The 27589-nt window shown below is 42.5% G+C and overlaps 1 protein-coding gene across 7 annotated transcripts in view; it reads left to right on the top strand.

Annotated features, from left to right (window-relative positions):
- The window catches only part of SEMA5A (semaphorin 5A), a 505234-nt gene that overhangs the window by 108827 nt on the left and 368818 nt on the right, over window positions 1–27589 (top strand). For 5 of the 7 annotated variants that reach the window (XM_059916089.1, XM_059916094.1, XM_059916092.1 and 2 more), the window contains exon 2: window positions 15527–15621. The gene's annotated coding sequence lies outside the window, so the exon portion shown is untranslated. Of the gene's footprint in view, window positions 1–10323; window positions 10411–15526; window positions 15622–19437; window positions 19659–27589 lie in introns of those variants that run through there. The other 2 variants (XM_059916090.1, XM_059916091.1) reach the window with 2 other exon arrangements.

Below are 27589 nucleotides of genomic sequence, written 5' to 3'. Positions count from 1 at the left end.
GAAAGGTAAAAAACAAAACAAAATAAAAAACCCCAAAAAACCGTGTCCATGCTACCCAGGTAGAAAGTAGTAACAGGGTTTTAACTTGGGTCATGGCGCCATTTCTAGTCCTCTGGGGAGCCTTTTTCCAACTTTTCTTAGAGAAGAAGGAGTTGTGGATTCATTCAGGCACAGCCATTATGGGTGGGTGACATGTTCTTCTGTTCTTTTTAAAGTAACTTGGAAAGTTCTGGGCCATGTACTTTCAGGAGTTGAACTTAGAAGCAGCAGGTTTTTAGCAGAAACAGGGAGACCAATTATTTCCCAAAAGCTCTGAAATAGGTACATGGTTGGGCTGATTTGTTAGGATTGATTCAGAAAATTCAGGGGGTAACAGTATTAAGCCCTGGGGACTTTGAGGCCTGTTCAAGACTAAGGAAGTTTCCATGGGGAGAGGAAAGGCGAGTTGAGTCTCTCTGTAGAGCAGTCTGAGTAGAGTTCTTCTGAGGATTTCCCTGTTTGATCCTATTCTCTTTTGGTGAGGCAGGCCCCTCTGTTGTCATTTAAACACCTCATTGAAAGGCAGTTCTAAATGGTTTTTAAAATGAGCTCTGGTGAGGTCCAGTACTCCTTGAAGTTCCCCAGAGCTGGGTTTCCCCCTCGCTTGGAATCACACTGTTTATTTTTAAAAGCTTTTGCGGTTCAACCCTTCTGGTTTGTTATTGCAGCTGGACCCACTTAGTTCTCCCTTGTCTCCTCCAGCCCTTTTGTGGTTTGGGGTACTGTTTGGAGCATTAGGACCGGGTTGAAGGGACAGGAGACCACGGCCATGGACACATCTGCTTTCTGTTAGCACCCAGAGTCACAGGTGCCCCTAATGGGGCTCTGCCCGCTCACCAGAATCATTTCTCTTTTCTTCTCCCCTCTCTGTGTTCTCCTTGAATTCCCTTGAAAGTCAGGGTTTTTCATTTTCTCCTTTTGTGATGTTCTGTTCTCTGCTTTCAATTACCCCCTCTTCTTCCCCAGGCAAATCCTGATTCTCACCTGCACTCAGATTCTTGACACTTGTCTTTATAGCAGCAATTATTTGCAGTGGGTTGTAGAAGAGAGATTAAACTGCCCAGGAAGACACAGTGTGACCATGACACGTATGTCCCTCCCTGGCCCAGCTGGGGACGGAGTAGCTCTTTGTTGAGCTGGGTAACAAGGAATTCAAACCCTGCTGGAAGATGAAGCCGGTGAGTAGAAATTCTGCAGGGAACCTAGAAGGATTTACTTTAATTAGAATTTATGCCCCGATCTAAGTCCCGTAACTGCAGGCTTCTTGGAAACAAAGAGCTGACTTCTGCAGTAATTGGCGAATGGAGACTTGATTCTTTCTAAGCACCTTCTCTGGTCGTCCTCAAACTCTTTTGGAGCACGTTCTTCTCTCTGTGCTTTGTGCCTCTGAGGCTCTCCAGATAACGTGTACCCTGCTGACTCACACTACCTGGAAGGGTCTTCTGAAAGTTTTAGTCAAATACCAACTGTTTCTCTGCTTTCCAGCTCAAAATTTTAATGGTGCTTTAGCCTTCCTTTCGTGCTGCCACTAGATCTCTCCAAACCTCTCAGTTAACGTATACACACGTCCTTATTTTTAGCGTCTAGTATTCGTAGAGAGCAGGGACTTTTTAGAGCCAGCTTTGGCTGAAAAGCCAGATGGAATAGTCGTTAAAAACCAAATTCTCACGATTTCTTATTACAGGATTGCTCGATCCCAGTCTGAAACCCGTTTCCTGTCCTGGCCTGTTCATGTAGGCACATTACCTCCTAGTCTCGAGAGCTAAGCCCCTGGTCTGCTAACTAACCAGGAAACTCCTTGAGAGGTGTGGTTAGTCTGCAATAATCACAGCTTCAGGTGTAGGCAAGATACAGCCCTGTCTGATGCTGCTGAAATAAAAATGCAGGTACCTGACTCATAGCCATCATTCTTGGGTTTGATTTATCATTTATAGATGATTCTGATTTTCTCTATGAATGTGTCTGTGGCGCCTACCGGCTTATATTTTTGTGATCATGGTTGAAAGTACTCTTTCTGAACTTGGGAAATTGTTTGTGCATTGCTTTTTCAGTATGTTTTCTTAGTCTGAGGGCACATGTGAGCCATTTCTGTTCTTTTCACTCTCTTTCTTTGGACAACTCCCTGTGTATAGGCTGGGGGGGGGGGGGAGATGCTCAGTTTTCTTTCCTTTTCTTCATGATAAAAGGAGGAATGTAGTTTACAAGGAAGTCAGTTCCATTCCAAAAGGTAGTAATTATAATTCTTTTTTTAATTTTTTTTCTTAATTAATTAATTAATTTATTTATGGCTTTGTTGTGTCTTCGGTTCTGTGCGAGGGCTTTCTCTAGTTGTGGCAAGCGGGGGCCACTCTTCATCGCGGTGCGCGGGCCTCTCACTGTCGCAGGCTCTCTTGTTGCGGAGCACAGGCTCCAGACGCGCAGGCTCAGTAATTGTGGCTCACGAGCCCAGTTGCTCCGCGGCATGTGGGATCTTCCCAGACCAGGGCTCGAACCCGTGTCCCCTGCATTGGCAGGCAGATTCTTAACCACTGTGCCACCAGGGAAGCCCTATAATTCTTAATATTGTAATAAAAGGGGAGAATTTTCTAGAGGAGAAAGCCTGTAAAACCATAAGGAAACAAGAAAGTAATGGCTTTGGGCCTTTTTATTTTATGGCCTTTATGGGTTGCTTTGCCTATTTTGTTTTTTAATGTTAAAGGTCTCAGTGTACTTTGTAGTGTAGTGACTCAATTGAATTAAGACTTTCATGGACTAGGAAAAAAAAACAGTACTCGCCGTTCTGTACCAGTTTAGCGTTTTCTCCTTTACACGCTGTGTAGCAAGAAAACACTTTCTTATTTGACATGTGACCGATGGGACTATACCAGAGGGCCAGTGTGATGTGTTTGGAACTTCAAGTTAATAGCCTCAGTTGTCAGGCATCTATTATCTCAAGTGTAATGAGACACAATCAACTCTTTAGACTGTCATCATCCTTTAAATCGAGGGAGCAAGGATCATCATCTGCTGCAGAACCCAAGGATCTGGTTCACATCATATAATGAGGGCTCTAGAGAGTCCTGCCAGCCAAAGCCAGAGCCCCCAGTCGGCAAGCGAGTGACCTTGACCACTGGCCTGTCATCCCTGATGCCCGGGATCACCCCCATGTCTGTTTCTGAGGGGTCTAATTGTCACTCTAGAAAGGTTAACGCCAGACAGCCAGGCACCAGGGGCTCCCACAGTTCGCTGCTAGCGTGATGAGTTCTGGGCTCCTCAGAAGCCAGAGGGCCAATAGTTTTCTTCTCAGGAACAGTCAGGTAGCTTGTGTCTTTGGAGTTTCCATTGCCTGACCCCTTATCTCCATCCATCGAGGTGGCCCCTCCTCTGTGTGACATACACTCCACTCACGCAATCCTGCCGCCCACCTTCACATCATCTTACGTCAGCCAGCGTCTGACATTCCCATGTAGAGCTGGGACATGGTTATGGTATTCTGTCTTTTGTTCATGACCTTCACTATTTACAGTCTGTCCTTATGGAGGACTCATAGTACTCATGCCCCGTAAGTTCATCATGAACCCTGAATTAGCTAATCCTGAATCATTGCTCCTAGGGGACATACAGGGCTAGGTTCCTGCGAGCTTCTGGTCTCAACATCTTCATCAACCTACGAATAAAGAACCTCATTTTAATGCATATTTCTGATAAAGACACCTTATTTAATATATAGTTGATCCTTTACCTTTGCACTTACAGCTAACAGCACATTTTGCGGTAACAAATAAGTTTTAGCCAGTAGGCAAATTCACAAATATGGAATCTGTAAATGTGGAATCCGTGAATAATGAAGATTGACTGTATTTTCTTTTTCTTTCATGAATATCAGTTACCATTTGAAAGAAGTAATGTTTGGAGTTGTCCAACTCCATTTGTACTCTGAATCCCATAGGTGCAAAGTAGATGTTTAAGCTCCTGGTAAGGAAGCAGCGTTTTCTGTCAATCCCTATGTCCTTGGTATTTGCAGCATCACTGGTGGAAAACCTCCCAGCCTTTGAAGCAGCTCTCAGACATTCCTTCTTCCTGATGGAATTAGACCTCTTTGGACACTTTCCTGCCTGTCCTTGTGTGGCCTCATTATCTCTGGACATCAGTGCTTCTGCTTTGACCTGGAGGAGAACAATGATTTTAGAGCTTTTGTAATAAATAGCACCTTGAATAACAAGCTGGGTGAGGAAACTAGGCACATCTACTGAGCAAGTGACAACAGTGGTTACTTTGCATCTCTAGTTTCTCTTTTTAAATTTTGCTTAGGGAGAGTGTGGCTGGAAGGTAAAAGAAAGTTTCATTTGCTCCGGGTTAAAGATGTGGCCTTATTTGTGGGAGCCCACCATGATTCTTCTTTTAACAGGGCTGTGAAACTTCCTTCTGAAACACAGTGCCGGCCTCCGTGCCCTGGTGGGAGCCAGAAGGGGCCGGGCTGGAATAATCTGGGCGGGGATGCTTTTCTGCTTGTGAGATCGTGTATTGGCACGTGGGCTGGCACGCTGGCTGAGTTGCAACAGAGCTTTCTCCCCGAGCTGCCGACGTCTGCTGACAAGCCAAGGACGGCTCTGAAATTCCTGCACAGCATTTTGCTTTGGGAAGCCTGCGGTTCCTCGATCACTGTGTGTCTGTCAGAACAAACTGAAATCGAGGAGAAGGGGCTCCCTCTGGTGATTTCGGCAGGGATGAAGATGTCTTCTGAGCAGTGACAGTTCCCAAAGTGAATGTCCTTGAGGGAGGAGAGCTCGTGTCCTTGTAAGTTCTCTGCCCTTCCTTTCTTTAAAGGTCCGTTGTAGCCATAAGGAGCATTGTAGAGCCCGTGTGGGCTGTAGGACTGACAAAAGGAAAAAGTGCTGGTGGGAAAGGTGAAGCAAGGGAACGAGGGGAAGAGTCTTTCTATTGACAGTTTGTCCTTTGATGGCAGAAGGACTAGGTGTAGCGCTAAAACCTTCCAGTTCTTCAGATTTCCTCCATGATGATTATTGTTTTCCTACTACTGTATGGTTCAGATAGAACCAAAACTCTTACCTGGTGTCCACACTTTGTCAGGTGCCTTGTCTGCCAAGTGGAGTTCCCGTCTGCCATCCATGGCCAAGAGAAGAAGATGATGATGGGGAGGTTGACCTCTCCCAAGGTTCACAGCAGAGGGAAATCATGAAAGCTGGGTCTTTCTTATCTCAGGATGGTTATGATCAATTTGCATCTTTTTAGCTTCTGTTGAAAGACCCCTGTGTCCCCCAGAATATGCAACTAGGAGAGACCTAATGTGCTGGGGGTTAGGAGTTTGTCAAGGAATGTGGGTAAAGACCGTGCTATTACATCAAGCTATGGTTTGGTGGTTTACCTTAGGAGTCTTTGAGACAAGCAGCTGTCACCAAAATTTCATGCCACTTTTCTGATTTACAGCTTCTTTTACAATATTTGGAAAGGCAGCATGACTTGAGAAATTGTCAGTAAATAATGCATAGCCCTGCCCAAGGGCAATCTGAAGCACATGACGACGTAAATGGCCAACAGGGCGAGATGTTTTGTTCCAAGAATAATAACGGGTCTTATCACGCCTTCCCACATTGCTATCAGCTTTCCATGCGAATGAGGGGTTCTGTTTATGGTTTAACTTCCCTGGTGTTCACAGTGATGGCTGCATTGATGGGATGGTCCATAATTAGACTGTAGTTCCTCTGGTGAAATGTGTGAGGAGAGAGAGACAGATTTTGCGCCAACACTGTGCTGAGAGGCTAGCTGTCTGCTGGTCCAAGAGAGGGGACGTGGATGAGAAACCTGATGTGACAAGAATGTCTTATTTTAACATGAGTATATAGTTTGAAAAACAAAATCCCAAAGCAAGGACAAGTCTGTGTCCTGCTGTCACTTGACTTTATTTTCTGTGTCACTGTTTCATCCTCTTCACTAGAGTCATATAGACCTTTCTTAAAAGCTGAATTCAATTGTTGGGCTCATTACCCTCATGGAATAGCATCACTTCTGTAGGCCTAAGTATGAACGGAGTCAAAAAATATAACATCGAGATTAAAATGCACATTTTAAAGTCAAGCATAAAATGTCCCCAAGCACAGATTGATTTTCTGGTGCTAAGTTATCTAAAATGCTAATATGTTTTTAACTGGGTAAGGCACGTCATAATTTCATGTTCACGTGGGCCAGAGCCCGTTCATGTTTTCTAAAGCTACGTGTGACGTGGAAAACTGGAGGGTGAAAGGGAGCTGCTTTATACTTCCTTCTTCTGCAGTTAACTGGGGAGAAGGGACACAGGGTGAGCAGGCCATCAGCCAAGGGTCAAGTATGTTCAGGACACTGCGTGGGTGAAGGGGCCTGAAACCCCTGATTGTAGAGAGAACGGAAGCCCAAGAACAAAACACTGTGGATTTTGTTTTAATCAATCGCTGCAGAATTGCTACGTAGGAAACACTCCAGTTCAAATGGACACTATAAGTTCAGAACTTAGAGTAATGTTTACTTAGCAATTCACCTGATAGCTGTGAAAAATGGGTTTACTAAGGGAATTATCAGTATAAGCATTCGATTTGCAAAAAATAATGTGTGTATCACTAAGGAAAGGCATTTTCCTGACTGGTCACTGTTGGCCACCGGGTTGCCCTTGTTCTCCTGTCCTGACTGTTCACGTGAGCGGCCATCTCTCCATGGGGACATCTCTGAGCCCCTAGAGAGGTTTCGGGGGGAGTGGAGGCAGCTCCCCCAGGGAGTCTGCAGAAGGACCCTTGTATATGTCAGTCGGCTTAATAGATAAGAAGAGAGCAATTTTGGCTTCTTTGCACAGGAGAGTCTGGGATAAGTTTGGATCTTACAAGAGCATAAACAGGATGTAAGAAAGGGGACCCAAACCTGTAGGAGTAACGTCAGAAAGCCGACTCTGAGACCTGAAATCCTTCTGAAGAGAGGTGAAAGGAGAATTTTATTTTGAGCAGAGATGGGATCAAGGCAAGCCTCAAGCCTCTGGTCCAGGAAGGTGTGACTTCCTTTCCTCAGGACTTTCTCTCCCACACAGCCGCCACCCACCATCTCCTGCCTGGGCACCTGCTGAGCGCCTGGCATCTTCTAGACCTGGAGGAGGGCCAGGCAGCATCTCGATCCCACCTAGGTTTGGCGTGCTCTGTTTTTCTGGGTGATTTTGATTGCTGTCAGATTGGATGATGTGATGCCAAGTTGGAAGAGTATCTCAAGAAGCTGACTTTAGGATTATTCCCCTGGGTCCGTGGATCCATTATCATCTGCACACGCCAGGAAGTAAAATGAAGGAAACCTTATCGGGTGTTTGCCCATCTACCTAAGCCTGGGCTTGGGGACTCAAAGTTGAACGGGACAGGATGAGTGCCCTTGATGGGGGAAGCAGACAAATAAACAACAGAGGGTGATATGATATAACCAGAGGCGGGCACTGGGTGTCCTGGCACAGAGGTGGGGTGACTGCATCGCATGGGGACACAGGGGACACGTGGATTTCAGAGAACCAGCTGGGATGCAGGAACGGCTCTTAGAATGATTGGCTTGAGTGACGAGGTTGAGCCAACAAGATATAATCCAAAAGGGCAAGAAATACAGAGTTCTTGATTCAGATTCATAAATAAACTTCATACGTACCACAAGGAAGGGAGTTACTTTCTCGGTAGCTTGTAAAATCAAAAGAAAAAAAAAACCAAAGCAATGGCAGTGGTCAGTTTCATCCTGTTTATCCAAAAGAGGAGGGATTTGTCTTCTCGACAGTTTATGAAAAGGAAACCCAAACCCACCCCGCGGTGGAGGCAGGGAGAAGGGACAGGGCAGACAGTCACTGGGGGTTTGTATGGGTCAGACGTGACCTGGATCACTCTCCCTGTGTTGTCACATTTGCTGGTAGAGCTTGTCAGTGGAAGATAACGGAACACAATTTTGTAAAATGCCGTCTGTCTTTCAAACCAGTCTCGTTTCCTTTCCACTTAGTCCAGCGGAGCAGGGCTTGTATTGAATGCGGTGGTTAGCAATTGACTGTGGCTCCTTTAATAGTCAGTAAGCTCAGATGTTTCCCCATTATTCAACACTCCTGTCCCAGGTCTGATATTTTGGTCCATGGTGTCACTAATCAAGGGCGGGGAGAGAGATGCAGGTAGGGGGGACACCCTTAAGTCAGGGTCGTGGGCTGACATGTTTAAGGGTGCGTGTCGCAAAGAAAATGGAGAAAACATCTTTGATTCATACAAAAAAGAGTGTCTTTTCTACAGCAGGTTTGCATCAGGACACGCCCGGCCTTCTGGTTCCATTTAGCGAGTCCGATTTGATCAGATCTTGTCCTTGCTGGAGGCTGCAGGATGGGAAGAACGGCTTCATGACTAATCTAAGGCAGCTGACATGGTTGTTTTTAAACATTTGTGAAGCTATGCTGATTCTTCCTGGGGAAGAAGTTTCAGTACAGTTTGTGCTGAAATGGGTGACATGACTCGTTGCCAAATGTAAAGAAATGAAGATCTTTTTAGTCCCCTACATGTGTAAACACTCTAAACACAGCCATGTTTATAGGAAAGTTAGACACCATCTGGTTCAACACAGAGTAGCCTATTTCTTATTTTTATCACTAATTTATATTAAGAGGCTGGCAAATAGAACAGAAGTAGATTTTGGGTTATGCAACACACCCAGGGATTCATATAGTGTTAATCCTGCTGTAGCCTCAAAAGCATGAAACAAATGCACCTCTGAGCAACTTGGCCTCTTGCCGTAATGAAGAAAGGAGTTGTCTTCTTTCTTAGTCTTGGAGCCCACCTTTGACAATGGAAGACCCAACAGGTCATTGGGACTGATTTCAGCAGGTTTTAAATGTCCATTATTCTTCATGCCTTTGGAGATATGAACGTTCTGAAATGATTTCAGTGCATTTGCTGGATTTAAGCCAAAAAACAAGGGCATAGTTTCACTGTTAAATCAAAACACGATTTGCTTGGCCCAGGTTGCTGTATCCCATGTAAAACAGCAGCATGAGAGTCTGGGCACATAAAATAAATGAAGACATGGAGAACCCAGAACTGACACAGCCCACCATGCATATTGGATTGGCTTGTATGGGTTTGTACTAATCTGATTGTCTTTACTGAGTTAAAGGAAAACATCTTTATGTTTCTCTCTACTGAATTGGAGAGAGAGCATCCTTTGTAGCTGGAAAGTTCCAAAAGACTTCTTCTATCTGTTCTTTTTTTAGGAAAATATTTTTTCTGAGTGATTTACTCCATTGCCGTTTCAGTAACAGTTCATTGTGAATTTCACAGCCTGCCATCTTTCCAGGGATAAAAACCGTCTTCTCCTTCATGCTCTTGCACGAGACCTTTGTCTGCCTTAGCTCAGCTTCGTCCTGAGAAGGTTTTTGTGTCAGTTGTGAGTTTAATCTGTGGCAGGCATTTCCTTCTTCCTATGTAATGACCAAAGGGCTGATTTAAGAACCCAAGCCCGTCCTGTTTTCTTTAACAGAAGTAGCAACGGTAGTTAAGTAATTTTTTGAGTTAAATTTGAATTTCGAGCCCAAGTTGAATCTTGAGTCTCTTTTGTGTGGGCAAGCTACTGCTTACAGGGTAGTCTTCTTGAGTGTGTTGTTCTGAATAAGTAGGAATTGAGAGACCAGATTTTTCAAAAAGCCTCAGACAGCCTTCTTTCTCTGAGTACTGATATTCTAGTCTACAAAGGACGGATCAATTTAGCTGTCAAAATGAAAGCTGAGAGGCCAACTGCCCATGCAAATTAACCACTTGTGCAAGAGCTTCAAAACTGCCTGCGTGAAAAGTGAGGCTGTCCTTTGAAAACTAGGCACATGGCAGCAGAAAGAAGAAAGTAGTCACCATTCGGAGACGTTGGTGTCCTTAGAGAGCCGATCTTAGAAGTTGCTCATTTTGAGCAGTCGCTTAGTTTTGGGCAACTTGTTTGCTTGAATAAAGTTGTCATTTTTTGCTCTTTCTTTCTCTCTGTTCCCATGCCTCCTGGCAGCTCAGAACATGTTTCATTGTCTGGTGCGGGAGCAGAGGAATAGAAAGAGTTTTTTACACAAGCTTTGTGTCAGTTACTGAGGCAATATATTTGTTCCAGGGTCAGCAATTCCTACCAGCTTTAAATACTCACCAAAGGATGAGCTACAGGAAGACGAAATGGAAAACAACTGGGTTTCTTTCTTCCCAAATGTTGTTAGGATTAGTCAACGCTTTGAGAAATGAAATCCCCAATTTCCGCCTTCCCTTTTCTGTAGTTCTCAGCTGTGTCTAATATTTCTAAACCATCACATTTCACAGTGACGACTGTCTGATGGAGAGAGGGGTCTCGGCGCAGATCTGGGTGGGAAGGCTCCAAGCAGGAAGGGTATGTCTTTTCCTAGGGTATGTCTTTTCCTCGTGCATCTTGCTCTTTGGATACGACTGTCAGAAGTGTCTCTTCTACTCAGGGAAGTAGGGTTTACCTCTGCTGGTCTCGGAGCCAGATGATTGTGTCGTGAAATGACCCAGATGTGAGGTCCTGTGTCCCCACGTGAGGACACACTGTACTTGAAGCCTCGGCCATTGCTAGGGCTTGTCTCCAGGGGTTCCTACTCTGGCCCTAAGACAGCCAGAGATTTAAAGAAGGGAAATGGTGACATTTGGTACTTGTCTTTTCTAAATGTAGGTGAGATAATTATCAACGAGATTTTTTACTAAGTGGTCTTGATCAACATGTGGCATTATTTGTATAGAAATGAATTCGTTGGTTATTAAAGAGATTATTTCTGATTTGGGGAAAGCCAAAGGGTGAATTCCTTGAGGACAGGACTCTTACACGCATTATGTGTGCCATTCTTTGATACATCCTCAACCCAACTGTGACACAGGAAACTGACTGATTGGCCGTGTATACTGATGTGGAAAGTAAGGCAAAACATCCATTTTGCTTTTTCAGATACAATATTGTTGTGTAGTTACAACTCTAAAGATTTTAAATTTTTTTTTTTTCTCCCCATACATTTGTTGTATCATGCATGTTTGTGTGAGATCTCTAACCTTCTAAACCCACAGCTATTTGCACTGATGTTGTCCCTATGGAACGCTACTTGATTCAGACACTGTTTGTAAACAGAATTTGACGGGGGTGCAGCACAGATTCCGTAACGCTGGCCAGTGCAGGCAAACCTCGAGGTGAAGGAACACCTTTCCAAAAAGAAAAAAATCCTAAGAGTTGGGCCACCTCATCACATCCTTTTCTAACGCTGCTTTCAGCATTTATACATCATAATGTCAAATAATGTTCAAAGTTTGGATGGGGATATTGAATAAACAACAGACCTGTCTTAAGAACAAAACAGTTTTCAAAACGTGAATCCTGACCCCATCTTAAGTGTAAAGCGGTTGGCCGTCTTATGTCTGGGGAGATCTGGCCCCGTGGACCAGCCCCTGACGCCAGCCACCATCTGCCCGGAGGGGAGGGACAGGTGGCCGCTCCCCAGAGCACGCTCAGAATGGCCCTGTACAGACCGCTGCCTTTACCAGATGCTTTGTTCATCACCTCAAGCTTTACGTGCATTTGGCTTTTCGTCTTCAGTCTTCACGTTGTTTTCTTGAATGCTGGGATTTTTGCTTAGGAACTTAGGAGCAGAGGCTCTGCCCTCGTCCCTCTTGCCTGGAACCCAGCCTGCCTGCGATCACTTATGTCCTTAGAAGTCTGCACCTTTCAGAGCGCCCCAGTGTCTCTGCAGGCTGCTGCTTGTGTATTTACTTCTCTTTCCCCTCCCTGCTTTTCTAAGTGTCCTTCTTTCCTCTTTCCCTCTTCCCCCTCTCCTCTCTACCATTTTTGCTTTCCTGCCCCTTTCCCTGTTCCTGTTGCTGGCACTTTTCTTTTTCTGGATGCCTGGGGGTTTCTGATGACCCTCCCAGCCCACAGGAGCCTGCCTTACTTTCAGGCAGCGTCTTTCTTTACCCTCAGTGTCTGCTGTTGATTTCTCCAAGCACCATCCAGCGAGGCACAGGTGTTTGAAAGGGAACGGCAGAGACTGTCAGAGTTGACCTCACGCAGGACCGCAAAGTCAGGGACAGTGTCAGGGAGGGGAGCGACATGGCGTGTACAGAGACAGTCAACCCATTTTCTTCAACTCCTTGTGCACCTCTGAGTGGTGTTGGACGAGGGAGGGAACAACAATATCCTTTACTTGTTTTGTATCTTCATTCCTAGTGAGAAGATTCTGATTCTCAGAGCTTGTTATTGTCTTAATTTCAAAGACATTCATTCCTCATGGGTCCATACTCAGTTTCTAGACTGATGTTCCTGTACAACTAATGTTTTGCAAAAATGGGCTATGATTTATAGTCTTTTAAAAAAAAATATTTTAAAACCTAAAGTTCTCTTGTGGCAGCTTCTCGCCCGTGGTTCCTCCCATTCTTGTCTATTCTCTGCAGAGCTGCCATATTGATTCTCCTAAATACCACTCTCATCCTGGCATTTTACTGAGGCTTCCATGACACCCCCTTCCTTTGGATGAAGTCTCCTCTCTTTTTCATGTTAACGTGCCCTAATTGTCTGCTTTTCTAGTCTGTTAGCTCCTTGGAGCTGCTCCTTTGAGCCTTCCTTCCAATTTAGCTGTGCGTGGGAGTGGCCTTTCAGATAGACTGGCCTTGTGTGCTCCCCACCCGGTCCACATATTCCTGGTGGCAGCATTTTTTCCGTGGTGAGGCTCTAATCGAGAATCATGAGGCAGAGGACGCAGGAATTGTTTCTACTAAAGTTGCTATTAAGTAAAAGAGAAAATAATAAGGGTAATATGGAATCGAGTCAAATGGGGACATTTATATATATTAATAAAACATAAGCAGTTTCTTATTTAATGGGAAGTTAAATATGCACTTTAAAATATTCCAACCTCAGTCTGAGATGACCCTCTGGGGCTTTGTAGCTTCTTAACCTTTTGAAGTTTCCCTCAGTTTTCTGCAAAATACATCAGTGATTTACAGTTTATACATCAGCTAATTTATGACCTCACTGGGGGAGGATGGGAGAGCTCAGCTTCCAGACCTGAAGGGGCCAATATCTGTGACTTCAGCTTAGCCTATTCAAGGTCACTGCTTTGTTGCTGTGGTTTCCGCTGCTGACCCTACACTGCTTAAAACACGTGGGTGTCATGTTGAATGGTATATATTCCTTTAGAGGGTGGCATGCCTACCCAGGCAAGGCTTTACCCTCCATAGTAGAAGGTCCTGATGCTGTTTGCTTGGCTGTCATGGGCCAGGGTGGTAAAATGTGCTTTTCACCTTTGATGTAACTACAGGCATAGTTACAGCCTCTCAGGGTGTATGTCCCTGGATCCTGCTGCTGAAACTAGTTTCTGGTTTAGACTTCAGATTCTAAAGGGAGTCCTGTTGTCCCCCAAGCTGTGTGAACTCTCGATGGGCATTCTGTGCCTTGAATGTTGCCTTTTCACAAGGAAGGGACTCGCTTTTGAAGTCTGAAGTTTGGGCCTGGAGTGTGTGGCTGTCCAGGTTGCAGGCTGTCCCTGCCTGGATTCAGCAGGGATGTTCTCTTCCTGTGGTATTTGTCGTGGGGTTGTGTCAATGCTTCTGGGTTCTTCCAATGTGTTTTTTGGCCTCTGTGTCCTTTGCCGTTTAAGAGGCTGGCCATTCTCTGTAGGCGTGACTCTTGGATGTCCTAGCTGAGAGGCCACATCAGCTAATTTATGATCTCACTGAGGGAGGATGGGAGCGCTTAGCCTCCAGACCTAATTAGCAGGCCTGTTTTTAATTTAATTCTGACACATGGGAGTCTGTAGGAATTGCTGGGTACTCATGGCAGTAACCAATGGACCTGTCCAACTTTATTAGTTAAATTTTGATTAAGAGATAAACAAATGCAAAGAAATTTTAGTACTAATTGTAAAATAGATTTTAGGGCTCAAGAGAGGAAGTTGTTGTATTCAAGCATGCTGTTTAATAAAGAAGCCTCAACTAACATATTTGTTGCCACACCCAAAGGAGATATTATTGGTGTTGTGAGAAAGGAATTGGCTGCTCCTAGGAATTTTTCCTGGGCTGAGTATGCCTTCTTACCTTGGGGAGAGCTCCCTTACTCCTCTTTTGGCCTCAAGGATTTGCATCTGCACCTCCTCCTTTCCAAAGTATGAAGTCACAGACTTTCAAAGACTCAGCTGGGACCTCATAGGGATTGGTGATGTTGCAGCGCATGAGTGCACCTGGGCTGTGGCGCCTTCCCGGGCAGTTCTGAATATGTTGGATCACCCACTTGCTTCCCATGAACTTATCAAAGGCACCTCATGGAGGCCAGGAGCCTCATAGAGGGACATTGTCACCAAGCCACCGCCCTCTCTCCTCTGAACCTCAGGACTTTCACATGGCATTTCAGCAGATAGAAAATCTTATAAATTTCCAGATGCTGTAATTCAGTTGATCTTCTGCAGGCAGATGATGGCCTTTAGATAATTACTAAGTAGACAGTGTAGGAATCAATGCATAGAGGGATAGCCAGAATGTTCCAGAATGTTCTGGGAACTTCTTCTCCCCCTTTTCTCATCATCATCCTCAGCTGCTACTCAAGTGTTTGTGTTGGGATAGGCAACATCAGTGTGTTTGAACTTTATGGCAGCCAGAAACTGCGGAGTGAAGAGAGTAGAAAGACACTACATGAACTAGGACAACAGAAAATGCACGAGCCCCCAAATTGTAGTATATGAAGTGACAGGCATCCTTAAATAGTAATGGACAAATTTCTTTTTTGAATATGAAATGGAAAGTAACCCATTTCTTCAATTTCTGGCATACATGGTTCTAGGGAAGCTGGTGCTTTGTGGTAGTTTTTTATCACATTCTGATATCAAGTTTTCAGGATTTTTATGTGTTAAATTGAATGAGCAGATTGGATAACTTTACTTGGTTTTAGTAAAGTGAATTATTTTTATGGTTTACAATTCCTTTTTAAAATAAAGTTATCATATTGTGCATCAGGTAAATTAATATGTAAATAAAAATACAAGCTCAAAATCTACTATAGTTTATTCTATACCTTCTGCCTTTATCTCCTATTTTTTGAAATGCATTACTTAAGGTACTATATATTCCCAAAAACAGAATGAAAGAGCCATCATAAAATGGGTAGATTCACGCAACCTGTCTGAATTTGATGTTCAAACTGCTAAAAGTAATTCAAATCGGTGTGAAATGATGGTCCTTTCATTAGTTTCATGAGATTTGTTCTCATATATTAACATTTGAATTGTTATTTCTTCTTTTCTGAAGAAAGAAGTCCATTGGTGCATGGGATGCGAGGCTAGGGCTGTCACATTTGTGATTCCAGGTTGTTCTGTTGTTCTGTGCTAAGCCTTACAGTGCCAAGGCAGCTGGTTGGGCAGGGCATTCATGGAACTTTCCAGAATCGATAAAAAATGACCATGGCCTCTTTTAAAATGGGTTAATCGAATCTCTATTTTTTTTTCTTTTCTTTTTTGAAGCACTGGTGTGTGAGAGTTCGGCTGCACTGCCCGAGTGACTGTGGATCCTTGGTGTGATACATGATCAAGGAAACGCTCCATCCCTTCCCTCCTTGGTAAGTCGGACACTCAAACAGGAAATGAAGAAGCCAACAGTTTTATAGATTGAGGTACTGTGATGGTTGATGAGCATCGCTTATCTCTGCTGTTAGAAATGGCAGTGAATGAATGAGCAGGCTTCCAGAAAGAAAGTGAAAGCACAGAGAAGTTAAGTAATCAGCTCAAGATCTCACAAGCGGTCAGAGGCAGAGCTGTGATGCGAACCGATGTTCTAAGCCCTAACCCACTACTACCTCTTAGCACTAAGAGTGGCTCCTGAGAATAAGGACAGACACACTTTTATTCTGTACTGGAAATACTCAGGTCCTTAAAGAAAAGCTCACAATAAATAGTAAGCAATCAGTTTTTCAAACAGCAGTCTATATCAGGAGATGGTAAACTTTTTCTGAAAACGGTGAGGTAGTAAACATTTTAGGATTTGCTGGCCATATCATCTCTGTTGTACTAACTCAGCTCTGTGTTGTAGCCTAAAGCAGCCACAGATGATGTATGTAAATGAGCAAACGTAGCTGTGTTCGGTAGAACTTATTTACAAAGACTTGTCAAGCTGAGCTGGATTTGGCCCTCAGGCTGTAGTTCATTGAACCCTGATCTGCATGCAGTGCTCAAAGATCCCAGTGTAGAGAGTGAGAGCGTTTTAGTGGCCAGTAGGTATGAGTCCTTTAACAAAATTTAGCTTGGATGCTCAGAATTTACTCATAAGCCACTTTTAACGAAGCCTACTGTAGCTGAAAAAACCTACTGCATGGAGTGAGTGCATTTGGTGTTCCAATGCTTTCCATGGTCGGCATGCCCCGAGTGTATTAATCTTAAGTCCAAGCACCTAGACTATAGCTCTGCTCAAAACAGGGCCTGATCAAGAATATTTTGGTAATCCAGAATGTATAGCTCATTTACAAGATAAGTTCAGATAGCATTTCCTATTTTGGTCTCCATATAATTTCTAAATGTGACATTTTTATTTTGTAGCCTTATACATGCTGCTACTTATACATATTAGGGCAAATATGCAATTATCTTGGGCTGTCTTATAATTACGTTGCACAGAAGTGTTCTGGTATCAAATCTGCATCTTTTATTCTGAGCAAAAGCAGATGTTTACAAGAGTCAAGTTTGAACAAGATTGACATACTTAAATCATGGGATAACATGGCCATACCCTTGGCCAGATACATCAGATGAAGTGGGTTTGTGTTTTGTTTAACTTTTTCTTACAAAAGGATACTTCTGACACCTCAAGGCTTGTTTGACTCTCTACCTCACTGCTTATCATCTAGCAAGATGGGTAAAGCAAAGCCAATCAATTTGTGTTTCTTGAAGGAGTTTAAGCAGGGACCTGTCCTATTCGTTTGTTCATTCTTTCATAGAAATAAGTAACTGTAGCAAGCCCGTGAGCCTGATGTAGGATCACTTTTGAAGATACGCCTTTTTCCAGAGCCACTCGTCCCTTGGTACTTGTTCCACAAGTAACAGAAAAGTGTTCTTCACTTTAATGGCAATGATATAAAAAGTAAAATTCAGATTATAAAAGTATTGGAAAGTTGTGTATGGTACCTTATTAACTGGAAAAAGCAGATTGCAGAATAATATATTCAATATAATCCCATTCATCTTAAACACACACACACACACACACCGTCTCTGCACACAAGTGGCTGTGTGTTACAAAGTCTGCTAGAACATACATCAGTACATACCAAACTCTCAGTAGATTATCTCTGGGGTTGAGGGTGTGTGCCCTTTATGAGCCATATATTCACTATCTAAAATTTTCTCAAGAATGTTGTATTTTTGCAGTTTAAAAATATGAAAAAAAGGATTAAAATAGTGAATGCTAATTATGGAAATTATGTAAAAGAAGGGGAAAATTCACCCGTAATGCCTCCACCAAAGACAATCACTGCTGTCAGTTAATGTAGTCTTTTGTGAGTGTTTTACAGAGTTGAAATAACACTAGACATAAAATTTTGCCTATATCATCTTATTGAAAATTGTTAATAAATCTCATGTTAATGCATCATAATATTCTATCATGTAAAGGCACTATAATGGAATTTACTGCTTCTTCTTTGCTGGAGGTATATATTATTTTCAGTTAACAAAAATCATAGACAATGTGAAAGGATCGTGACAAGGGGAGTGTAGCAGACACCTGGATTCCACTGCTGCTTTCTGGTTTTTTACACCTCACACTATCACTACCTTATGAAGAGTAGAAATTTTGGAGCATAAAGTAGATGCTTCATAATATCAGCTATTATTATAAAGCTTTTTTTAAAATTGAAGGTTAATTCATTAAGTCAGAATAGCTGTAGTTGCTTTGCTATTTCAGAGCCAGTGAGTTTTACTCAGATTGCCAGTCGGCTTTGCAGAAGTGTCCTAGACGTTTATACTTCACCAATAATATGTTAGAGAGTTTGTTTTGCTAAAACTTTACTATCATTATCATCATTAATTTTTTAATCAATTTGATAGTATTGCTTCCTTTTATATGTTCTATTGTTTAGTCATTATGGTATTTGGTAGATTTGTAAAATTTTATGTGATAATTAGCCATTTTTTGAGAAGGGGAAGAGAGAAGGAGAGAGAGAGAAAGTAGAAGGGAGAAAGGGAACTTACATGTGTGAAAGAATTGTTAGTCCTTATTTTATACCCGTTTAGTTCTTGAGATTCAGCATTTTCTTACAGATATTAACAGAATTTATTTTTAAGAATATTAACCCTTTGTTGTCATTCCCCCCCCACTCTATTTGCTTGTTAACTTTATCCTTTTAAGTTTAAAGAAGTTCATTTTAGTGTCGCCAAATAGTTCCTTCATAATTGTTTCATTAGTGCTTAGAAATTTAATAAAAATTTTCCTTTACTTTCTTCTGATGTTATTAAAAATATTCAACTCTTTCATTCAGGGAAGAGTTTAGTTATTTAAGAATAGCTATCATTTTTTGTAATTCTTCTCATAGTTTTATTCTGCCTCTCTTTTAACACTCTGACAAAAGTTATCTGACAATGTTAATCTAAGGAATATGTTCAGACAATCAAAATATTTGTAGGAATGAGAGATCTCAACGACACATTGCTTCATCCTACAAATAGAGACCAAGTTTACACCCAGACAACTGAAATTCTTTCATTCTTTTACTTTCCTCTTTTGGTTAACTTTTGCATTTTACCTATTTTTTTAACAACTGTATTTCACATTTTTTATTTAATAGAACTTAACTCATTATGTTGAGCAGCATTAAGTCATATCTCAGTGTTTTTCCTCTTGTTTCATTTCTGTACCTAACTTTTGGTGTTTGCATTAAATGTTCTGTGGTGCATCTGAAAGACCAAGGCAACAGTGGTTGAATCTCATGTGTATTGGTTGATGTCTTCACTTGTTGACTTTAAAGCACTTACCTAAGATATTAATTTCATTATTAATTTTCATGTGCCTACCATAATGGTTTCATAGTTTATAAGTTATAAAAGATAGAGAATTAGCTAGATTTCTCTTTCTGAGATGGACATGAACCTGGAAAGATTGAACCCCAACTCAAGTCTCCATCTTTCCTTAGTTTTCTAGATTTGTTGGCTGTAAAATTCTGAGTTTTGCTGTCATTGTTTCAGGTGGTGCCGCTGTGCTGATAGGAATTCTATTCTGTGGTATTTGCAATGCATTTCTATGTATATTATTGACACAAGGTACAGCCCTTGCTTAAACACACTGAGTGGTTGTATTTGGGGATCAAGATTTAGCCTGTCGTTCTCAATAAAGTCTGGAATACTAAAGCTGTGGTCTCCACATCTTATTATTCTTGTCCCATGTCTAGTCAGCCGGATGGAAAATCTCCATGAGGCGATCTGGAAAAGCCCCATGCAGATCTGATCTGTTTTGTCGTGTGCATCTCACTCTACGTTAGCCAAGTCCACGGACAGGAGAATTGTCTGCTTCCATTATCTACGCGAGGAGGCATCGGAGCTGGGGAAACCTTGCTTTCTCTCCTGTTCTCTTCCCTGTTGCGATTTTGGCCTTTTTTAATTGCTTGTTTAGGTGAGTAACTGCCAAGTGTGTTATTGTCCCGGCTTTGTGACTACTATAAATATTTGTGAGTCACAGATGTGTGGTGAAGTTCAGAATCCATTTTCTTTCCTTCGTTTTGTGTTTAAGTCGGGCCGGGAATGGCATATGTGTACTGTTCATTCTCAGACACCGATTTGAGGGGCAGAGGTGTGTGGGGTTAATTGCTTGGATTTGAAGCTTTACGTGTGTGTGTGTGTGTGTGTGTGAGGATACTGCCCCCTTGATTAAACTGTGCGTAAGATCTTTTTTTGCCAGAAATCTCCAAAGGGCATAAAAATGACCCCATGTTTGGATTTTTGGATTTCATGGGACTTGAGGTTTTCCTGCCTTGTGGTCTCCAGATCAGAGTATTGGAGAGGCTTCTATAGCTGCAGGGTTACAAACCTAATCAGTTCATGTTTTATCCACTGGGGCCTTTCATGCGGTTTTCATGTGTGTTTGTGTCTGTTTTAGCCTCCCAGGCCACAAAGGGCGCAGAGTCATTTTGTTTCGTTTGCTTTTGCGTAAAGCTTGGGCAGTAACCACTCTTGGTTAAACCAAAGCAGAAAAAGCAAAGGTTGGAAAGATGGTCAGGAGATTCTGGGAAGTAAATACCACCATATTCTCATATAACAATGTTTAAAAATAGTGATCAGATCTTCCATTTCCAGCGTTGAGGAATAAGGTGGGTATATCTAAATTGTTTATCATTGCTCAGAATTTTTTGGGGGGATGGGGGGAGGTGACCGCCCTGCTCACGGCTTCACAGCCTTTGAGAGCTGTTCTTCCTCCTTCCATAGAAAGTCACCTCCTTGCTCCAGTGATGGTGAGGCTCTTGCCCCAACTGGCCAATCACACATCCCACCTGGTGGCCACTCTGAACAGTTCTACTTGAGGCCAAGACTCCAGCTTGGGCACCAAAATCCCATTCCTTCTCTTCTACTCAAAGACCCTTTCTTTCTTGCGTCATCAGTTTTTACTTTCCCCACTCTGTTTGGATCTTTCCAATAGGAATGCAAACATTAAACCATTAAAAATAAATGAAGTGTTGACTTGAATTTCCCCTCCAGTTATGACCCAATTCTCTTCTTCTCTGTACAGAAAAATTCCTTGAAAGCATTTGTTTATATTTATTATCCTCAATTCCTGTGTGTCCACTTCCTCTTGAACCCACTTGGACCACACGGTCCTTCCATCAGTCCTGCTACGTTGCTATATCCAGTGGTCGACGTGCAGGCAGCCTCACACGTGACAGTCAGGGTCAGCAGCGTTCGTACAGTACAATCCCTCCTTCTCAGCTCCTAGAAGCACTTGCTCCATCTGGCTTCAGGACACCACCATTCCCTGGTGTCACTCCCACATCTCTGGCCATTCACCTCAACTGCTCATCCGCCTTCGCTATTGGAGTCCGAAGGGTTCAGTGCCTTGACTTCACCTCTTCCCCCGCCATCCTCACCATTTGTATAAGTTCTGCCCTACGCATAATGTAGGCTCCATGAGGGCAGGGATTTTTGCCTAGTTTGATCATTGCTCTATCTTCAGGCATAGCGAACAGCCTGAGACATAAAAGCTGTCAGTGTTTATTGGTTGGGTAGATGGATGGATGGATCTTTGGGGATTTTTCAAACTGGATAAGAAAAACCCTATTTCTAATTTGGATACAGAACTGGAAGTACATGAGATTGTCTGCAAGAGGAAGGAATGGGATTATTCACCCTCTACCCCCCCAACCAGAGTTTAGTGTATTTGGTATAATTTTCCCCATATTGTCCAGCAGGTGGGTACTTACTTGTTCACCCATTCTCAGTTCATATGTCACCTCCTCTATAGACCCTTATCTTCTCTCTCCATGGCTAGATAAATTACATGGCACCTCCTTTGTGTCCCCACGTTCCTGGGCATGCCCCTACAATGGCAATTTAAAGTTGGATTCATTGTACTGTTCCTTGTAAACATGCAGTCTTTCCTTTTCAGACCAGGGAACCCTTGACTTGATTGTGTTCATCTTCCCAGTACTTAACATACAATAAGCACTGAATGTGTACGTGTTATTTAGTGAAGTGATTCCGACCAAAATTTTGTAAAACATGATTTACTCTAATGGTCCTTAAGAGTGTGATAAGAATGTGCTCCTTCTGATTATGCTATGTTTGATTTAAGATGCTTATTTCATGATTTTGCAATAATTAAATAATTAGATATGCGGTAGCCATTATGGACTGTCCCCATATTGTCCAGCTGAGGCCATTCATTCCACTGTTTTTCCAGAGTCTTTGCTGCTTTCTAGTGTAAGTGCACATCATTCATAGTACTTCTTAGAGAGGAAAGAGTGCACGATCCTTCCGGAGTCTGTTTCTCCCTGATGGTTGTCTATGAGTCGAGAAGATAACTGGAAGAGAAGTTGACAGTAGTCTAGTATCACATAGACCAAGACCAATGGCCCCCTCCACCACGCAGTAGGATCAGATGTCTGCTTCTTCCTGGCATTTAACGTTTCTTAAATTGAGTGTTCAGATGCACTCTTAGTATCGCACTGGAATTTCATTTGTATCGTCTTCAAGGAGTACGTATTATTAAATGTAAAAATAGCACAGAGTAGCATGACTCTTAGGTTATGGGGCTGACCAGGCTCAGAACTCTGAAGTAGTATTTCCTGTAAAGCAGTTATCAGGGATGTGCATGTTCAAACAACAGCATGGATGTGCCTTTACAGAGTCCCTGCTATGCTGGGAGTACAGCTCTGAGTCAGTTGAATATGTATATCTGTAGATAGATAAGTAGGTAGATAGAGAGATAGATATAAATAGATACAGATATATTGATAGATATATAGGATTGTAGATATAGGCACAGATAGCACTAGCCTTGAGCTCATGAAGGTCACTAAGGCAGGAATACAATCAATGAAATAAATGTCTAAAACAGTGTACTAAAGCCCAGCTTTGTGGCTTAATTATAAGTTTCTGATAAATTAATTGATAGCTACTGAAGGATCCACAGCTATGCAGCACCTTTTAAATAATCTTTCACTGACTTGGTGCTACAGCACGTGCACATACACATACACACACAATGTTTTTCATTGGATGGTGTGGACCGCTGGCCACCATTTTTATCACCCGTCCCAGAACACATACATATGTTCTGAGCTGAGCTGTGACCAGCAGGTAGGAAGCTTCCACAGGCCAGGCACACAGTAGGACCCAAAGAAGAAGGAAAAACATCAGTGAAGTATTGAATGACCACATTTCCCATACAAATGCTCATTCTGAAATATCTTCACTGAAGCAAGCATATTTTTAGTAGGCAAATCTAGTTCTTTTCTCCCAACTATGACTTTTCTCTTTTTTTTCTGGAATTCCTTCTTAACTCTATTTGATATGTAGTTATACGCTAACTTGATCATTCCACTGCTATATTTCTAGGAGCTGATTACATTTCTTTTGCAGCTTTCTATTTTATGTGCTGTTATGCTCTTCTAAGATTATTTCATAATCCAGCTGTAATTAGGGTGGTGTCAAGGTCTTAGAAGTTTCTTCTGGGATCTCATAGTAATAGCAATAATAAGAAAAGTGAATTATGATGGTCTAACTTTGTTCTGTGGTTATAATGTTAAGTGTCATGTATATTCTAACTTGGACCTTCATTTTCTGGTTCAGGTTTTGTCTTTATGGAAGAGCATTTACAGGTCATTTTTGTTTTCTTAAGCAACTCCTGACTGGTCAGAGATACCTACAGCTAACATTTCTAACCACAGGTGCATGGTTTGTGAAGACTTTATTGATTTGGAGTAGGTTCTTCTTTTTCCGAATGCAGGCCAGTTCCCCGCGCATAGAAAGGGTGGAGTGTAAATATTCTATGTCACCTCCACTTACCTGCATGTTTGGGTCTGAAGGACTTGGACCAGTTAAAAAGAGGAGGTCATTGAACAGCCCCTTGTAATGTGGAAATGATAATAGAAACTTGATAGAGGTTCTCCAGCATTTCATAATATGGAACATTTTATAAACCACTGGTACTAACTTAGCAATAATTCATACCAGTGGCTCAAGTTATTTGAGCGCACCCTACATCCCAGGCACTGGTATAACTACTTTATTTATATCATTTCATCTTCTCAGCAACCATACACAGCAGGTTCTAATATTATCCGCAGTTTAGAGATGAGTAAACCAAGGCATGGAGAGGTTAAGAAACTTGCTAAGGTAATTTAGAGGTTACTCAGATGCCGACCCCAGTGAATAATATATAACTTTTGAATCCAGAGTGTGTTTTACCCCCTTTATTTTATAATGGTCACCAAGGGAGCTCCCATGGCAGACTATTACAGAGAAGAATTATAGAGCAATAGACCCACCTATCCTAAGTGTTATTTAAAAGCAGCTATAGGTTTCTGCACATAGTATCTTGGTTTTATTTCACTGAGGCAGCAAGTATTTTGAGGGTTGGAACCCACTCTCACTGTGTAATTTCCTTGCAGAAAACACATGATTGGTGGTTAATCTTAAAGGAAAATCCGTCATGGATAAAACATCTGTATAAACACATGGTGCTTCTGAAGCATCTCTTCCTGTACACGGGGGTCATCAGGGGCACCCAATTAATGTCGGGTTGGAAATTGTGTTTCTATTATTGTTGTAACACACTAACCACTTTTCTTGAAAATTGCAAGGAAAGTGACAAGGAGAAATAACCTGTGTCCACCCACCCGCTCTCTCCAAACAGATCTTTATTGAGTACACACAGGGTAGGAGACTCTTTTAGGTATTGGTGATATACTGGCAAATATGAAGCCTCCCACTTCTCATGGAATGTATGTTTTGGGGGAGAGTTAGATTATAAACGCTAATGACATCCCAATAAATGAAAAAGTAACATATAGTGGTAAGTACAATGCGGAGACTCCAGATAGGGTCATGTGATAGTCAGTGACTAGGGGGCAACTTTGGACCACCTGTGTGCAGTGGGGAAGGGGAGAGTGGTGTGAATTGAGAGCAAGAGGTGGGCAAGAGTTAGGGCGCGTAAGACTTTGTAAGACAGGACAGGACACCTCGATATTTATTATGGGCATTGGGAAGCCTTTGCCGAAGTAGCAGTGGGACAGGATTTGTTTGCATTTTTAAACTGTCATTTAAATTTTCGTGGTCGCCATGGAGAAAATGGATTGTAGAGCAGCAAGAGGGGAAGAAGGACGGCCAGCTAGATGGCCATCACAGGGGACCGGGGGAGGCATGATGGTGGTACTGTCTAGGGTTTTGCTGGAGAAACTGGATGGATGTGGCATGTTTCTAGAAGCAGGGTCAAAGGTACTCTGGCGGCTTGGGCACTGGGGGAGAGGGGAGGAAAAATTAGGAGCCACAGTAAGCTTTAGGCTTGAGTAGGTTGTTGGATTGTGGACCATTTACTGAGACAGAAGTTCTGGGGACTTGTGTAGATTTTGGAAGGAAAGTCAGGGATTCTCCTAGGGTCATGGAAATCTGGGGTTGAAAGTCAGAGAGAATAGGCAGTCATATATGTGAGTCTGGACCGTCTGGGGATGATTGGGACCAGAGATCAGTATTGTGGAGTCACCTCCATATTTGACAGTATTTCAAGTCCAGGCCTTTCACCCAGGAGAGACTGTAAAGAGTAAAAGGGCACCTCAGGCAGAACCGTGGGTGTTGGAGGCTTTGAGCAGGGGCTGGTATCCGTTGGAGAGCACTTCACAATACTCCGCTTGACGTACTAGTGCTTTGATACTTCAGAAGTGATCTTAAAAGGGACGAAAAGTCCCAGAGGTAATTCTCCCCTTGAGGGATTCATTCAACGTGTTAGCAGCACAATTCTTCACTGTTGTAACCTAAAATGCCATTCTGGTTACGGGAAATAAGGTCATATCCTTAGAGTGAAGTACAGTATTCCCTTGGTACCTGCAGGGGATTAGTTCTGGGACCTCCCGGATACCCAAATCCGAGGATGCTCAAGTCCCTTATATTAAATGGTGGAGTGCAGTGAATACAGTTGGTCCTCAGTTTCCCCAGATTGATCTGTGGTTGAAATTGCTGATAAGAGGGTCAACTGTATGTGATGTAATGTAATTTCTTTTCAACCTTTATTTTGCTTTTTTCTTCCAATCAGCAGTTCCGGTTCCCACCGTTTCTCAAAAGCAGTCTCTTGCCAGTTGAGTCTTGGGAGGCATGGGGCAAGGTGTGACGTGGGTTTTAACTGCCTACCCAGTTTTCTTTATTAACAACATGCTACTTTCTGTCATTAAAATTTTGTGCTACTGTTCTCTCATCCCTCAGTGTGCTCTTTTAATTACTGTAATCATATATTTTTTTCCAGGGACCTTGGGCTAGTGAAAGTTCAGTATTTAGGAGGCCTGGGGAATGTTTTTGCCAGTGAATTTCACATTCTGAACGTCAGTTCTGGCAGCCGTCTGCATATTTGTTGACTAAATGAATCTCTATGAACATTTGCAATGTGCTGGGTAAGAGACTCTATGACATGCTGTTAATAATAATGCAGCGGATAATGATGCAGGCCAGAGAGCCACTCAGTGTCTGATTCCCTGCAAGGATTCTAGTTAACCCCGCTTGCATTGTTAACACCTTTTGTAAAAGGCTCAAAGATACAAATCTTAGGATGTCACCAGAATTTTATCAGTGGCTTAGAATTCTGATTTCTGTCAAAGAGAAATGCATTGAGCCGATTAATGTAAAGTTGAGGACTCTCATTTCTCCTAGTTAATGAAAATAAGATTTGGCACTGGCCATTAAGATTCCCCGAGACGGATGTGTTCTGCTGTAAGACAGGATATAGAGCTGTATGTTGAGAAGTAATGGGTTTGAGCATCCAGAATCCACACAGAGACCGTTGTCAAAAGGACACCCATAATTTGTAAGGCACAGTGATGAAGCACTTGTTAACACTGATGCGCTCTGAACTAAAGAATAAGTTACTTTTTTCCAGTGTGTCATTTAATTTTATTCCACAATTTTTGGGATTAGTAACACTATACAGCATCTTTAACATTGATACCAACGAAAGTCCGATAAAAATTCAACAAGATGAAACAACCCAATAACACTAAAAGGTGCTTGCAAGGATCAGCTAAAATGATAAATATATTTCTCTCCCACTTTACCACCTAACGAAAAAGCCTGGGACTTGATTCCTTGCAGGATTCTGGGAGATGACAGAGCTGGAAAACAAACTCTCAATGAAAATGTCAGGAACCGTTTCTCTGGAGGACTGTACCTCACGCTAGCCTTCTCGTTTCTTTACCTCTCAAGTAGAGAAAAACCCTGATGCCACATACCTTTTTTAAAGAGACAGAAGTTTCTCCCGCGAATTCACCCCATTTCATATACACAGCTACATTGGTTTCCTTCTGGGATTCCTGATTCTCCCAATGCTGGAGATAGTTTCTGAGCTAAGCATACCATGTATCTGCTCTGGTCAAAAAAAAAAGTCCATCCTCTGGACAGCACAGAGTAGTATTTGTAGCTGAAAACTCCCAAACAAACAATCTGCCCAGATTTAAGAATTACAACTAGCGCTACATTTAGTAACATCCACCCCAGGGGGCAGGCAGGACCAGCCACACTATTCACTGTGTGGGTAGTCACATTCTTCTCAGCCAGGGAAGGGGAAAAATGACGTTTGTGCCAATGGTGAAGAGTGCACTTTTGGACATGTCGTTTTATTTATACTGGATCCTTTCCAAGTTTATGTTTCAATGGGTTTTTGAGTCTTAATTTTAGCAGTTGCGGACTGGGAATTTTCTGCTGATTTCCTCTTGTTTTTTTGGCAACTGAAGGACTAGAATGTAATCTGGTTGCCATTTAAAAAAATTATCTATGCTACGAGATAATGTAAACAATCTAACAAGTTGAGTATCACATACAGACAATATTTGTAATGCATATGATGGCCTTAAG

Source organism: Balaenoptera ricei, chromosome 3 (assembly GCF_028023285.1).
Source record: "Balaenoptera ricei isolate mBalRic1 chromosome 3, mBalRic1.hap2, whole genome shotgun sequence".
Lineage (NCBI taxonomy): Eukaryota > Metazoa > Chordata > Mammalia > Artiodactyla > Balaenopteridae > Balaenoptera > Balaenoptera ricei.
This window is presented reverse-complemented; position numbering and strand designations above follow the sequence as displayed.